Source organism: Tenrec ecaudatus, chromosome 8 (assembly GCF_050624435.1).
Source record: "Tenrec ecaudatus isolate mTenEca1 chromosome 8, mTenEca1.hap1, whole genome shotgun sequence".
NCBI lineage: Eukaryota > Metazoa > Chordata > Mammalia > Afrosoricida > Tenrecidae > Tenrec > Tenrec ecaudatus.
Genome location: NC_134537.1, coordinates 123,360,820 through 123,375,978, shown reverse-complemented (window position 1 = coordinate 123,375,978; position 15,159 = coordinate 123,360,820). Strand labels below are relative to the sequence as shown.

Genomic DNA, 15,159 nt, shown 5'->3' with positions numbered 1-15,159 from the left:
GGGGGAGGGGAAAAAGGAAAATGAGCTGATTCCGGGAACCCAAGCGGAAAACGAGTTTTGAGAATGATGAGGGTAAGGAATGTATAAGTGTGCTTTACACAATTGATGTATGTGTGGATTGTGATGAGTTGTATGAACCCTGACAAAATGATTTAAAAAAATACTAAACAAAAAAAGAGCAAAGGCAACCTAAGAAATATGGAAAATGTACATTTGAATTTAGCAAAACCATCTAAAGGAAGTGATGCATGTGTTCACATTTTTTTAAAAGGCCATAAACAAACAAAACCCAGAGACTCCAGATCAGAACTCTTGTAGTATTGAGATTTGAGTTACCAGTTAGTATATGAGAGGAATCATAGGCCGTAGGGAGATGGGGTGATTCAGGTTGGGGAAATCCTCATATGAGAGAGGCGAATTGGATTTTCTTCTGTAGGCATGGACCAATGGGACACACAGTTAAGCGTTAGAAATAGTAAGAGGAAATGTGGTTGGGAAATGTGGTTTTCATTTAGAAATACTATGCTGTTGTAGCAGTACAAAATAAGAGGAAATGGAACCATGCAGATGGAGGGGAAAGTATCTGAAGGTGAGATTTTTCTTTGATATTAATTATTATTGGCTTTTACAGTTTGGTTCAGGATGTTCTCAGTATGTTCCACAATTTGATGTAATCCCACATTCAACTCCCAAGAGGGTCCCACTGCTTAGAGACAACTGGGAAGAGCAGTCTCCCAACTGGAATTGCTTTATTTGGAGCCTCCGTCATTCTGGTCATTCCCAGGAGGTTTATTTCCCACTCTTGGTATTTTGCGGCTTTTGTTTTGGGAGCTTACTATGATGTCACCGTGGTAATTGAAGGTGGCCTTCTTAAAAATATCTTGGGCTTTATTTCCCAACCTTATAATTTTGAAGGTAGGAAGTGCCCTCGATTCCTGAAAAGGTCTGATTTCCTGAATCAGAATAGCGCATGCAGGCGCACTAACAAGGTGAGTCAGCGTATCCAGTGCTGAGGGCTCAGGGGACAGGAAAAGGGTATTTTCTGTGGAAGGTGGTTAGCATTAAAATGATTGCCCAAACCTCCTGGGCCTTTCAAAATTGCTCCTTTTGAAAGAAAAATATATTTTAAACTTGGAGCTAGTTGTTTTCCTCGTTCACAGTGGGTTCATTTCCGAACTAGCGTCATTGTTTGGGTGGGGATGGCAGGGGCCTGCTGGCCGCCCTTCTCCCATGCTCTCCTGGAAGGCCTGGCAGCCAGGGCTCAGGTCCAAAACACTCATTTCCACGTCCTGCCTTCATCCTGGGGTGTGTGCATCTGTGCTTTCTCCCAGCACAGTGGAGCTTTGCAGTCGGCTCAGCAGACTTTCGTTCTGTGCGTTTGGGTGGGCTTCTGAATCTCAGGTGGTGCTGTGGGAGAATGCTGGGAGGTGTGTTTGCTTCTGGCCCTGGAACTCCCTGTGCTTATCAGCGGCTTTAGCCACTGGCCAGCCCTATATGGATAGCCACAAAGCTGGATGGAAAGAAAAATTAGTATAATAATTCCAAGTAAAATGGTTCTAATCTAAGGCCAAGAGGGAAGCAGCAATGAGCATTTTTAGTGTAAGACACACTCTCTTGTGTAGGCTACTAACTACTGTTATTGTAGAGTTGCTTCTGACTGGTGGTGACCCAAAGCACAGAGTACAACAGCCCCGTCGGTTGCCAAGGCTCTAATCCTTTCAGAAGCAGACTGCCACCTCCTTCATCTGCGTAGTGGCTTATGGAAAGTGCCATCCTGGTGGCAGGCAGCTAAACACTGAGCCCTGTGCTACCAAAGCTCCTAGTGTAGGCTACTAGGTTCTGTTTAATAAGCTTTCTTGGCAATGAACGTAAGAATACAATCTGACCTACAGGCTCTTAGTTATGTGTGAATAGAGTTTATTCACTCATGAACCGCAGAGCATTTCTTTCATGTCATGCTCCTCCATTGCCAGTCTACACTGACGCACGCTACCCACTCCGTTCCCCAAAGCTGGACACACAGGTGTGCTGCAGCGTGTCCACCAGGTCACGGCTGCATGGTGTACTTTATGAAAGCTGGGAGTCGAGTTGTGCTTCTTCCACTCAGATCTGCTTGGTTAGAGAAGCGGAAACGAGCCCTGGCATCTCCGTGGTGAAGTGCTTGCCTGCTAGCCGAAACACCAACAGTTGGGACTCACCAGGGTGCCTCAGGTGGAAAGACCTGGCGCTCTGCTCCTCTCAGGATTGCCACCTGGGAAACTCTGAGGCCGTCCCCGACCTGTAGGGTTGCTGTGAGTTGCAATTGATGGCGCACCAATGAGAACAAAATTCGAGGAGCCCTGGGTGCTGTACAACGGTTCATGCAGGTGGCTGCTAAACAAAAAGTTAGTGGTCGAGATCACTAGGAGGTACCTCAGAAGAAAGGTCTGGCAGTCTGCTTCTGAAAATCAGCCATCGAACACCCCGTGGAGCATAGTTCTCCTCTGACACATGTGGTATTTTCTGGAAACTGTAGAGATTTTGCCTGTTTGTATCTCCTATGAAGGCAGCCCCTTCTTTTTGTCTCTCTGGCTTAGAGCTTGGGCCAAGCTAGGGCTTTGTCTCTCAGCTTCACAGCTTTCCCTGGTCTCCAATCCTGGAGCACCTGTACACGCCTCTTCCAGAAGGCCTCTTCCTTCTAGGCAAAGCAACACACACAAATTAGGTACCTGAGGGCGGCATGCTGCCTCTGCCAGCTCCTGTTGTTTGACATAATCATCAGTGCTTAAGACAATATTTTAAATACTCCAGAAATGTCAGTATGTCTTTTCCAAAGCACAGTTGTTGGTCTCATCATATTTTTCTTCAGATTTCTTATTGTTTATTTCATAAAATCTTTTGCTTTGTGAGGTTTCAAATCCTAGAATAATTCAGGCAATTGGTGCATTTATCATAGTTGACTTTAGGTCACTTTTAGAGGTCTCAGTCTTTATTCTCTCATTCATAGGCCATTTTATCCTTAAGCCACCAGCAGTCACCATCCCTACACTGAACTGCCAACCTTTTGGTTAACAGTCAAGTGCTTTAACCATTGTGCCACCAGGACTTTGGATATAGGAGGTGTTAAATTATTGTTTATTTTCCCTCTTAATTTTGAACTTTTCTATTATAAAATAAGAAACGCCGGTTGAGAAGATAACAAAGGTGTATAGTTGAATGAATGGCTACGAAGAGTGAATGCCTCGCTACTAGAAGAGGAAGAGACGGAAACATCTGAAAAATAAAGTATCAAAACTAGAAGGGTGAGACCCTCTTGTATAAAGAAGCTCCTTTCTGTACCTCTCCGTGTCAGCACCTTCTCTCTCACCCTAAGGCACCCCTCCTGACTTTATAGTGATCACTTCATGGCCTGGCGTGGGTTTTTGTTTTGTTTTTTCATTCAAATATTTATCGCTGGACATTAAAGTCCATTCTTGCTCATTAAAAACAAACAAACAAACAAACAACAACATTTCCCCTCCATTCCTTTCTTTGCTCACAATTTATCTGTGGTAGGACCTGGGGGGGTTGTTTGTAGCATCTACCATAGGCCAGATTTTTCTGGCTGCACATGAATGGTTTAGTTCAACGTATTTGTCTCTCTTCTGATTATCTGTAATGGGCAGCTGAACCCAGACGCTTAATTAAGCTCCCATTTGATCTGGTAGGTGGTGGTGTGCTCTTCCGTCAGGAGGTGAACCAGATACTCTTACCTGTCTTTGTGACACAGGTCCCTGCTGATGTGCAGTGCTTAGCTCCACTGACTTATTAGGATGGCAACTTGGTGATATTTTAATTATATTTTTCATTGATTGGTTTGAATAATTTTTCAAGAGACATTTCCTTGGCAGTATACTTGGTAACACAGTGGCACTGGCACTACAGTTCCTACAGAAAAGCTGGATCAGTGCTTGAGGAGGCCTGATGGTGCAGTGGTTAAGCACTCAAGTACACAGGATGACCTAGGCCTTGGAAACCTTATAGAGCAGACAGCCTGCTAGGTAGGGTCCCTGTGAGTCAGAGCTGACTCAGCAGCAACAGCTACAACCACGGTAACTTGGTTCCTACTATCCTCTGAAGGTGACTGGCTTAGTTGTTTCTAAAACTGTTACAAACTCATAGATTTAAACATGTTTGAATGTGTTTCAATGACCTTTCCCCCCCCAATGACCTTTTTTGCAGCTCATTTTATCCCATCTTTGACCAGGGGAAATCTTATCATGTTGGCTCCTGTTAGTACCCCAGTGGCCTTTGTGAGTTTCCTTGTTTATACAACTCCAGGTTTCAGGCTCATTTGGACCATTTCCTGAGGACACCTAGAATTAGTTCTCTCTCCAAAAAGAGGGCTGTTTTCTGTGTAGTTGGAAAGAGTATTTCAGGAGTTGGATCTGTGTTATCGAGGCCGGTTGGTTGCTAGTGGTTTGTGTCATTGTTTTTGTCTTCCTCTATGGAAAGAGATGAAAAATATGTGAAACGTGTTTTGCATGGAATGACCAACCAATACTTTGCACGTGTCCTTAATGCCAAGTAATGTTTATTTTGAAAAGTGCTTTGTAATAATACCTTTTGCATTTGCTACTCATAGCCTATATTGGCATTGATACAGGGTTTAGGGAAGTGGTTTCTATGGCCTCAGTTTGATTCCTGTCATTCTAAGCTATTGCCATGGATACATTGGGCATTGAACACTCTGGTGCATGCAGTTGGCTTTTACAGGATCCAAGGCCCTAAAAGTGAATGCCTTAGTAATTGGTGCAGCTCACCTAATGTTTGCTGCCTCTCTGTGTGCACCTGCATGTATGTGTTTTCTCAGTTTGATCCTTCCGTCCGCCATGTGATGGGCGTCCCAGCACGGTACAAGCAGTAAGCTCTCTAGTACTAGCCAGAGGGTTCTCGGTTCGAGCCCACCCAGAGGCACCTTGGAAGATGTGGCAATGTGCTTCCCAAAGGTCACACAGCCTTGACAACTGTAGGGAGCCATTCTACCCTGCACACACGGGGTCACCGTGGGTTGTAATAAATTCAAACCATACGAGAGTACCTCTACTGCCATTGAGTCGACTCTGATTTATATCACCTCTGTGTAGGGTTTCTGAAACTGTACATCTTGACAGTGACTGACAGCCTCATTTTTTCCCTGCCCAACAGGAACTGTTATTCTCATTTTACAGATGGGGAAACTGTGGGTTGGAGAGGTTAAATAATGAGTCTAACCAGCAAGTGGAGAAACTAAGAATTCAATCCAGGTCTCCGGCCTGTGGAGCACACAGAGTTAACCACTTTATTTCCTTATGAATTACTGCAGATGAGTCTGGTTAAGAGGCTTGAAGACTCTGGGTGTTTGGGGTACTTGGGAACGAGGGTCATGCTGCAGGTTCCGAAGGCATTAGGACGAGAGCACGACTGCCCTCCTGCTGCTCGTCCATCACATTGGCCATTTTTATTTTTTGCTGGATCTGGATGAGGCCTTAGAATTCTTCTCAGGGCAGCTTTCCAGAAAGCCCCTGAAAATCTACTAACGTTAGTGTGTAGCATAAAACTGATGGAAATGAAATATGGAAATAAAAACAATTTATAAATTATCAAGGGTTCACAAGGGCGGGAGGGTGGAGGAAGAAGAGGTAAGGGTAAAAAGAGAAGCTGATACCAAGGGCTGGAGGAGAAAGAAAATGTTTTGGAAATGATGGCAACATATGTACATGTGTGCTTGATACAGTTGATGTATGGATTGTTATAAGAGCTGTAAGAACTTACAGTAAAAATGATCAAAACAAACAAGGAAACCTGACCTGTCATTTTGGTTGTGAACCTCACAGAACGACAGTAATCATGACACTCACAGCACTCTTTCTGTGCCTGTGTGTGTGTTCAGTTTCAAACAATATCCTCTTCCTTTGTGATCTAGATTCCTTAATCCATTGCAATGGCTACACAGAACTTACAGGCAGTATTCATGATTAAAGAGTTTATTAAGGAAGTTAACAGGTTGAAATACAAGGAGACGTGATCAGGATATAGTTGTTCAGTCCTAACTGGTTACATAGTTCTTTCAGAACCAGTTACATTGCCCAAAGGGCGTACCACTCCACTTCACCCAACGGTATTCAGTTCAAGCTCTTTAGGCCAGCAAACCCGGATACCCGGATTGAGTGCCCAAAGGCACCCCACTCAGTAAGCCTCAGCCTGTAGGCACTCAAGCACTTCCCTCATGGTTAAATCATTTTTAAATTGAGTTGTGTAATCCTCAGTTCTAGAGAGTGTTCCCTCCCTACTCCCACATACTACATTGCTTGCTCCCTCATCCTCCGTATCTCCCACCCCACCTCCTACCTCCCCTGTAAACATTTGAATCAGTTCTTATCACTGTGCCTCTACTCCTTCTGTGCTTTGCAAACTAGATAACCCAACAAAAACAGTAAAAACATAGAAGCAGAATAAGCTGGTAAGGGTAAAACAATAATAATACAGAGATGAAAACACAAGTAGTGGGTAAGAAGGAGAAGACCACCGTCAATATGTAAGAGGCCAGGGAAGAAATTTTTGTCATGGAACAAGCAAGAAAGACCGGCACCTCGAAAAATCTCATGGGAATCTGCCAGCAGCTTACTCAGGCTAGGTATCTGCAGATGGGTTTTGGGCTTCCATTGCCCTCCATGGCTTTCTATAAACTGGGTGTTTCCAGTTTAGACTCTGATCCTTTTCCCTTTGTCATGTGTGAACTTTGTTATTGTTGTCTTTGGATCACTCAAGTTGATGACTCCCTTAGAGGCTGCTTGTTTGAATACAAGCCTTTAAGCTCCCAGACACCGTTGTGACCCATAGCTGGGCACTAGCTGCCTTCTTCACCACATTTTGCTGTGGCACCCTAATCTTCAGTGATAATTTCATGAAGGTGGCTTTTCACCTCAGATCAAACAGGTGATTACACGGCGTCTGCCAAATCACTGAGACCTTTGACCTCGTGGAGGTGGAGCATAGTATGAACCATCACCAAGGTCAAGATTGCTGTTATCCTCTTAGTCAACCATTTCTCTGATTCAGTGATCAAAACTGTGCAACCAGCAACAGAACTTACTATTCTAAGCAATGGTGTGTGTGTCAGGGGGCAGGGAGGGGCAGGAGTCTCAGAGAAGCAGGGAATGAAAGGCCATCAGTGTCTGAGAGAGCCAGTAAGAGGACCGAGAAAGGCCCACTGGATTCCCTAGGTTGGACATTACGGATACGTGCCGGGGTTGTTTTGGAGTTGTCTGGAAAGGTGACAGGGGCATGGACTCCGAAATGGCATTCTTTAGATTCAAGAGTGAGTGGGAGGTTAGGAAGCAGAAACCACCTGTTGACTGTGCTTTCTAGAAGGAGCCCTGGTGGCACAATGGTTAAGTACTTGGCTGGCAACTCAAAAGTCAGCAGTTTGAATCCATGACCAGCTCCACAGGAAAAAACAACCTGACAGTCTGTTCCTATAAAGATGGATTTATGGTCTAGAAAATTCTAGGAGTCAGCTCTAACCTGCCATACACGGTTGCTGTCAATTGGAATTGACTGGCTGGCACACACCAGCAACAGCGGTACCACTTCCCGTACTCTCTAGAACAGCGATTCTCAACCTGTGGGTCGCAACCCTTTTTGGGGTTGAACGACTCTTTCACAAGGGTCGCCTGATTCATAACAGTAGCAAAATTATAGTTAAGTAGCATCGAAAGTTATTTTATGGTTGGGGGGGGGGGTCACCACAACATGAGGAACTGTTTTAAAGGGTTGTGGCATTAGGAAGTTGAGAACCACTGCCTAGAAGCTTGTGGAAGAAGGAGAGAAGAGAAGCAGCAATGAAAGAGTAGAGTGAGGTGAACGTTTGGGGAATTATTGTTTGAAGAGTTTTAAGCACAATTTTAGTTTAAAGAGAGGCACTGTAAAGTAAAGAGGCAGGGACTGGAAATCCAGGAGGTAGATAATGACTGGTGTGGAGTAATGTTCAGGCAGAGACCAGATGGAGTATGCCCCTCTTAACTTGCTCTATGGTTGGGAAGCCCATCCGTCTGTTCCCTACTCTGGCTCCTGGTTCTGCTGCTTCTCTGATGTTCAAGCTGCCTTCCGGATCCAGGCAGTTCACTGCATAGGAATCGTGGGTCCAGAAGATATATTCCACTCCTGGCTTTTGCTGGTAATGAGATCCCTGCTCCTGCTTCTCATTTGGCTCGTTTTTCACAGTTACTCACGGGCAAATCCTATGAGTATCTTCCTTCACCTTACCAGACTCAAGCAGGAAAAGGTTGTTTGGTAGGAGTTAAAATACTTTGGCTAGATGAGGCACATGGCCCCTTTGAGCTGGTGTTTCCAAGCCGAAGAGTGAAGTGAGTCCAGGGGGGTGCTGAGGGCTTAGATAAAGGGTAAGGGCCTAAGAGATTGAAGGGCTCCTCCTTGTCGTGTCACATGAAGAGGTGACCAGATGGATCGAGGTGTTGAAGAGGCCAATGACCTGCCCTCCTGCGCATCTTATTTCTCTTTGGACTGAGGGGTTGTCTCCAGAAATCCTCTCAGAAGATGTTTCCCGGGAGGGGCTACTGTGTTAGGCATTATGAGATTAGAAGGACTGGGACCCGTTGCAGTGGACTTGCTGTCTCTTAACTATTTCGCCCAAGGTTAGCATTTCAGGGCATTTACTTATAACTATAGCCAGGAGCAGTTTTACTGATTAACTATAACAGAATTTAGATGTCATAAAATGAGAGAAACCAAGCTCACTGTCATTGAGTCAATGATGACTCATACAGGAGAGAGTAGAACTGCCCCTGTGGCTTTCTGAGACTGCCATGCTTTACCAGAGTAGAAAGCCCCCCTCCCCACCCTCTCTCTCCTGTGGAGCAGTTGGTAGTTTGAACTGCTGTGTTGAGCCTTTGTGAGCCTGTTTTGGCAGTTGTGAACCATTCGGATCACAGCTCAGTGCATAACCACTACGCCACCAGGGCTCCTTTGTTATGAAATTGAAGCATTTTTAGAGTATGTTTTAGCCATGTTAAATTTCCAAAACTAGTCTGTTTTTTTTGGATTGGTCATATTCAATGCATATATACATTATAGATCTTTTCAGGAACACAAATAATGTTAGATTTCAGCACTGTATTGAAGATACCGTCTGTCTGAATAACTGAATTGATTTTCTTACCTTAAAAATATAAAACATCCTTTAAGAAAAACAAATAAGAATAAAAAAATAAAATATCCATTTATACATTTTTTACATGTACAATAAAGTAACCTTAATTACTTTAATCATGTTATACAGCCATCACCACTATCAGTTTCCAACTTTTCCATCATCCTTAATAGACATTCAGAGCCCCTTAAGCATTGTCTCTGATTTCCTCTTCACCCTTGGTAACCACTGATAAACTCCAGTCTGAATTTTGTTGCCACTTGCTGTTGAGCAGGCTCTGCCTCTTGACTAGTATGGGAGTGTAACAGAATGAAATCTCATCAGGTCCTGTGATGGCCTTGTTGCTTCACTGCTGGTTGGCCGCTTGTTTAACTTCAAGCCTTTAAGACCCCAGACACTATGTCTTTTAATAGCTGGGCACCGTCCTCTGTCTTCACCACATCTGCTTATATATCTATTTTGTCTTCAGTGATCATGTAGGGGGAAGGGGGGGTGAGCATCACAGAATGCCAATTTGTTAGAACAAAATGTTCTTGTATTGAGGAAAGGTATGAGCTAAGGCCCAAGGCCCATCTGCAGCGTCAGTGTATTGCCTTATAAATATATGTACATAGGCCAGTACCACAATTGTTATGGATTAAAGTATTTGCATAAGTGGATACCTCTGTTAATCTCCCTATCTGTGCCTTTGCTTCCTAGAGCTTGCCTCTGTTTCCTTTTGCCTTCTGCATGCCATCACTTTCCCCTTCTTCAACCTCTAGTGCTTCCTCTCCACCAGCTTGGTGTTGCTCTAATACTCACAGGATCTCTACTCTTTCGCAGATGCTGGTTCCGCTTTCCTAGTTGTTCCCGTCTGTGATGCTGTCTGCTTACCACACCCTTCTCCCCACCTCCTTCCCGCTCAACCTTCCTGGGCCATTGACTCCATTGCCTTCTCCCTGGACTTCCTGCCCATGGTCCAACCCATATAATTAGGCAGACATCCATGTCCTAGTCAAAACAATAAGAAAACATATGGTTGAATGTAGAAAGGGAAACAGAAAAATATGTGAGAAGAAAAAGAAAAAAACAGCCCTACGTAGGTCCGGGTCTGTTTGCTGGTCCCCATGAGACCGTCCCTGCTGATCCTGAGGGAGATCCGGAGGCTACCGCTACCCCTCCTTTCCAGAAGTCCATTCTTGGGGCTCCTGAGGGGCTCTGTGGCTCGGCTTTACTCCTATTGCTGATCTATTATGCTCCATTCCCACACTGTCTCCCTGCCATGTGTCCCCATTATTGTCCCCTGTCTCCGTGTGCTCCAGTTAGGGGACAGCATGTCTTGAGCTGTTGGTAGTCCCACAGTCCTCTCTGTGCCTGAGCAGCTCCATGCAGGGACCTCATCCTCTGGGCTTGGTGAGCTTCTACGGATTCTAGGCCAACTGCCCCTTTCTCTTTTTCCTTCTTGGTTTGCTTCCAACTGGTTATGTATGGTAGGTTGGTTCCTTTCCCCCACCAGAAGGTCTAGTGTCCTTCTCTGCGGCACACACTTCCAGGGTGGGGGTCAGGCTGGTTCTGGTTGGGGCCGGCATGTAGTCCAGTCTTTTCATGCATTCCTCCACGTGTTATGTTGCGTTCCTGGTTTGGTGCACCATGGTGGGGTCTGTATGCATGTTCCAATTCTGTGGAGACACAACCAATGCTCTCCCCCTGGGTGGGTTAGTGCTCTGTTCCCCACATATCATCTTCTCAGTTTCTCCCCACACCCATTCTCCCTCCTTTAGGATCTATCTTAACTGACAATGATCTTTCACTATTGAACTAAAAACAGAATCCTCATTCATGCAGACAATGTTGACCTTTAGTTTGAATTTTACACATGCTTTGGTAGATAGTCTAATGGACTGCGGAAGCTACTCGTGATCTGACCTGTTATTTATCTCTTGCCAAGTTCATTCCAGGCACAATTACAGGGATTCATATTTCTAGTGGCAGCGTTGACTTTACTGTCTTAGTATCCCTCGGCCTGAGGAGTCCATGACCTGCCCGTGTGCTCAGTGTCCATTACTTAGTTTCCTGTTTAATTCTGCACAAGCTTGGCAATCCTGGGTCAGGGTGTAGGCTTAGTTGAAGAGGCTGGAGGGGAATGTTTCCAGTTCATTGTCACAACTTGTGCTTTAAAGTTGACATTCTTTCAGGCCTCTCTTCTTCCCTGTTATTTCTGCAGTTTCTTAATTGATAAGACCTACTTAAAGCAGAAGGAGATTCTGAGGTATATGATCTTTTGAGTGAAACCTCAGTTCCTATACCCACTCTACATTTCATAGATATTTTTAGTACTTTCTAGAACTGTTTTGGTAGCACTATATTTACACCAGTAGGCATAAAAATGAAACTATTTTTCATTTAAAATAGAAAAACAGAAAAGCAACAAATGAAATATATAACAAGAATAATTAAAGGGACAGTAGTGGTTCAGAGCTAGAATTCTTGCTGCCCATGCAGAGACCTGGCCTTGATTCCTGACCAGTGTACCTCACGAGCAGCAGCTGTCTTCAGGAGGAGCTTTCAGATGCTGAGCAGTCTTCAGTAGTGTTTCCAGACTAAGACGGACGAGGCAGCTAATGACAATCCTAAGGGTCACAATGATTGTACACGAGTTTGCCATGAGTTAGGGACTTCCTCACTGGCAACTGACAAAACAACCTCAGACTAGGTCCATTATGGTACAAGCCTTTTAATCAGTATATTCAGAGCCTTTGATTATCTGAAAGAAGCTTATGATGTAACTTTGAGTGTTAATAGTAAGATCAAGAACTTTATGGACATCATAATCCTAAATGTAAAGAAGTGTGAGTATAGAAAAGTAAAACTGCATGTGCCAGACAATTCTGTGTTTCATGTGTATTAACGCAATGCTCATGACAATCCTAAGAGGTGGGGATTGCTGTTAACTATTTTACAAATGAAATTGAGGTACAGAAACATTCAGTAAGGTGCCCAAGGTGACATAGCTAGTCAGTAAGTGTAGGAATCCCCTGCTGGTAGGAAATACAACAAAATACCAGTAGTAGGTGTCCTTAAATGATGGCATGTGGATTAGTTTAATTTTGACATCTATAAGATATTGTAGATTGTGTGCTTGTTATTTATGTAATTGGAAGTAGTAACTTTTTGGAGAAATTGCACCATGCTTGAAATGTAGAAAAACAGCAATATGAGAAAGTAGGTTTGAATTTCAAAGAATTTCTCTTATATTTATGAGAAAAGTTATACTTGATTGAGAGACAATAGATGCAAGTACAATTAGTTCATATCAGTGTCATCTCAAGAAATGATAACTTTCCAGTGTATGAGTTTGACATCTTCTTTTCTAGATTAGGAAAACAAGATCTTTAGTTCACAATTAAGTATAATACAGCATAATCTAGGAAATTAGTTTCTCATCAAACCAGATTTGGTTTGGATACTTAAATACATTAACAGTAATAAAAATATACAGGTACATGCATCAGAGAACATCTCTAAGAAATGTGCTTTTCCTTTATAAGATAGAAACCTCAAAGGCAAAGTTATTTCAAGAGCAGCATCATTTTAAGATTTCTCCCAAGTTGTCTTCCCTAAATATATGCCAAACTCTTGCTACATGTGGTAAATGACTATACACTGGGAGGTTAACAGAAGTAGGTCAGGGGTTATTCTCCCTAAGAGTTATTAGCCGTTCAGAGCAAGCAGACACTACTGCTTATCCCACAATAAGTAAGGCCCACCTGCTTACAAGGATAGTAGTTGGAGGGTGAGCATGCTACCATGAAATGTGTATGTATGGCTTCTTTATTTGACTTTCCTATCCCTCTGTGACTTAACCGATTAGTGTGGGGGCTGGCCTTTCCCCCACAATTGTCAATGACCTTCAGCAAATAATCAGAGAAGCTGCGCTATATGAAGAAGAATGCTGCATCAGGATTGGAGGAAAGCTTATTAACAACCTGTGATATGCAGATGACGCAACCTTGCTTGCTGAAAGTGAACAGGACACTGAACACTTACTGATGAAGCGGGAAGAGTGTAGACTTCACTATGGATTACAATTCAATGTAAGGAAAACTAAAATCCTGACAATTGAACCAATAGGTAGCATTGTGATAAGCAGATAAAATATTGAAGTTGTCAAGGATTTCACCCTGAGAAGATCCACAATCAGTGTTCATGGAAGCAGTAGTCAAGAGACTGAATGAAAAAAAAGAAAAGAGAGAGAGAGAGATCAAATGATGTACTTCATCAGCTAAATCTGGTGCACAGACCTTGTTGAAAGCAAGGATATTACTTTAAGGACTAAGATGTGCCCAATCAAAGCTGTGAGATTTTCTTTCAAAATAATTTATTGTTGCAGCTGTGTCAAGTTCAGTGCCTGCTGTTGCAGCTGTGTCAAGTTCAGTGCCTGCCCCACCCATGGCTGGCACTGGCCCAAGAGGCTGCCACAGTGACACTGAAACTCATGGGCCCTGTTCCTTTGCTGAGCCTCAGGGATAAATTTTGTTACAGACATTAAAAAAATAAAAATAATTTATTGTAGGAAGGGAAAAAAACTGATACCAAAGGCATAATAGAAAGTAAATGTCTAGAAAATAATGATGGCAACATATGTACAAATATGCTTGATACAATTGATGGTTGGATTCTTATAAGAGCTGTAAGAGCCCCCCCCACCAAAATGATCTTTTAATAAATAAATAATGATATATTGTCATATAATTCGCACGTCGTACAATTTAATAGTTCAGTCCTATTAAGAGCTGTGCAGTCATCACCACAATCATCCTCAGAACATTTTCTTCTTTCTCACACTCACTTTTAGTCCCTATTTTTCCCAACCTCCCCTACCATGCTTCAGTAATTATTAATCTAGCTACTATCTCTTTAGATTTACCTATCCTGAATTTTATATATGGAAAGTCAAAAACGAGAAACAAAAAGTGACCACAAAAATAAAGAAAAACCCCAATTAAAAAGAAAACAAAATACTAAAAACAGAAACAACTTTAAAATGGGTCACAAGGGAGATCAAATGTATTAAGGTGCTACATTTTTGCCTAACTACCTTTGCCATAATTAACTTTATCATGCTCTCTGTTTGATAAGGAGGCCATTCGTAGCCCTGGACTGTGGTCAACAGGAATTTATTTAGCAGAGGCTTAATCCATGTGAGGACCCTGCAAATGGCTTTTGTGCTTCCACTTCCATCTGTAGCCTTTGGCAAACAGGTTTCAGAATTTAAGCTCGGATAACTTTCCCTTCTCCGATTTTGGTTTTTATTATTTATAATCTTTGGATCACTCAGGCTGGTGTGCTTCTTCCATTTAGTTTTCGTTGGTACTTCAGTTAGTAGGTTCTTAGCTACTTCGGTTAGATGGCCACTTGTTTTACACAACCTCTTACCCAGATGCTATTCTTTCTGATAGCTGGGCACCATTCAATTCTTTACTAAACTTTGCTACAGCACCCATACATTTAGTGATCTCGTTATGAGGATGACTACTGAGTGGGGCCATGTCATAAGAACTAATGGTTATTTGCTTAGGGCTATGATTGAGTTCAAGCACCCAAGTCTGTTCATGTCTATGGTTTATATATGTCTCTTGTTCATTTTAGAAGCATTAACACTTTAGAAGAGGAAACATGGAGTATGATTAATTTAGCCAACGGTATAGAATTTAAAACACTATTAAGAAAAGAAAATTATACCTATATAGGCCAATTTTTCATGAATTGTTGACCTGTACAGATTGAAAGCTTAAGTAACTGTCCACTATTTACGTAGACTTCAAGGATTGGTGATGAGGCAATGCTTGCAATAGCATCCATTCACAAAGGCAGAGCCATAACTGCCAGACTAACAGGTGTTATGTAGAAAGCAAAGAAAACACAAAAGTTGTAAATATATCATAGTCCTGGGCCACCATTCATTGGTTACTGTCAAAGTAAGAGAGCGGAGACAAAGTCAAGTGACCACC

At 42.9% G+C, this 15,159-nt stretch overlaps 1 protein-coding gene and 1 non-coding gene across 5 annotated transcripts in view; both read left to right on the top strand.

The window, feature by feature from the left end:
- Positions 1-15,159, top strand: part of SNX25 (sorting nexin 25) — a 151,442-nt gene that overhangs the window by 16,265 nt on the left and 120,018 nt on the right. The gene's annotated exons all lie outside the window — the stretch shown is intronic.
- On the top strand, positions 13,564-13,696 carry LOC142455825 (small nucleolar RNA SNORA5). Its single transcript, XR_012785946.1, has one exon. It is a non-coding gene; the product is annotated as a small nucleolar RNA SNORA5 (small nucleolar RNA).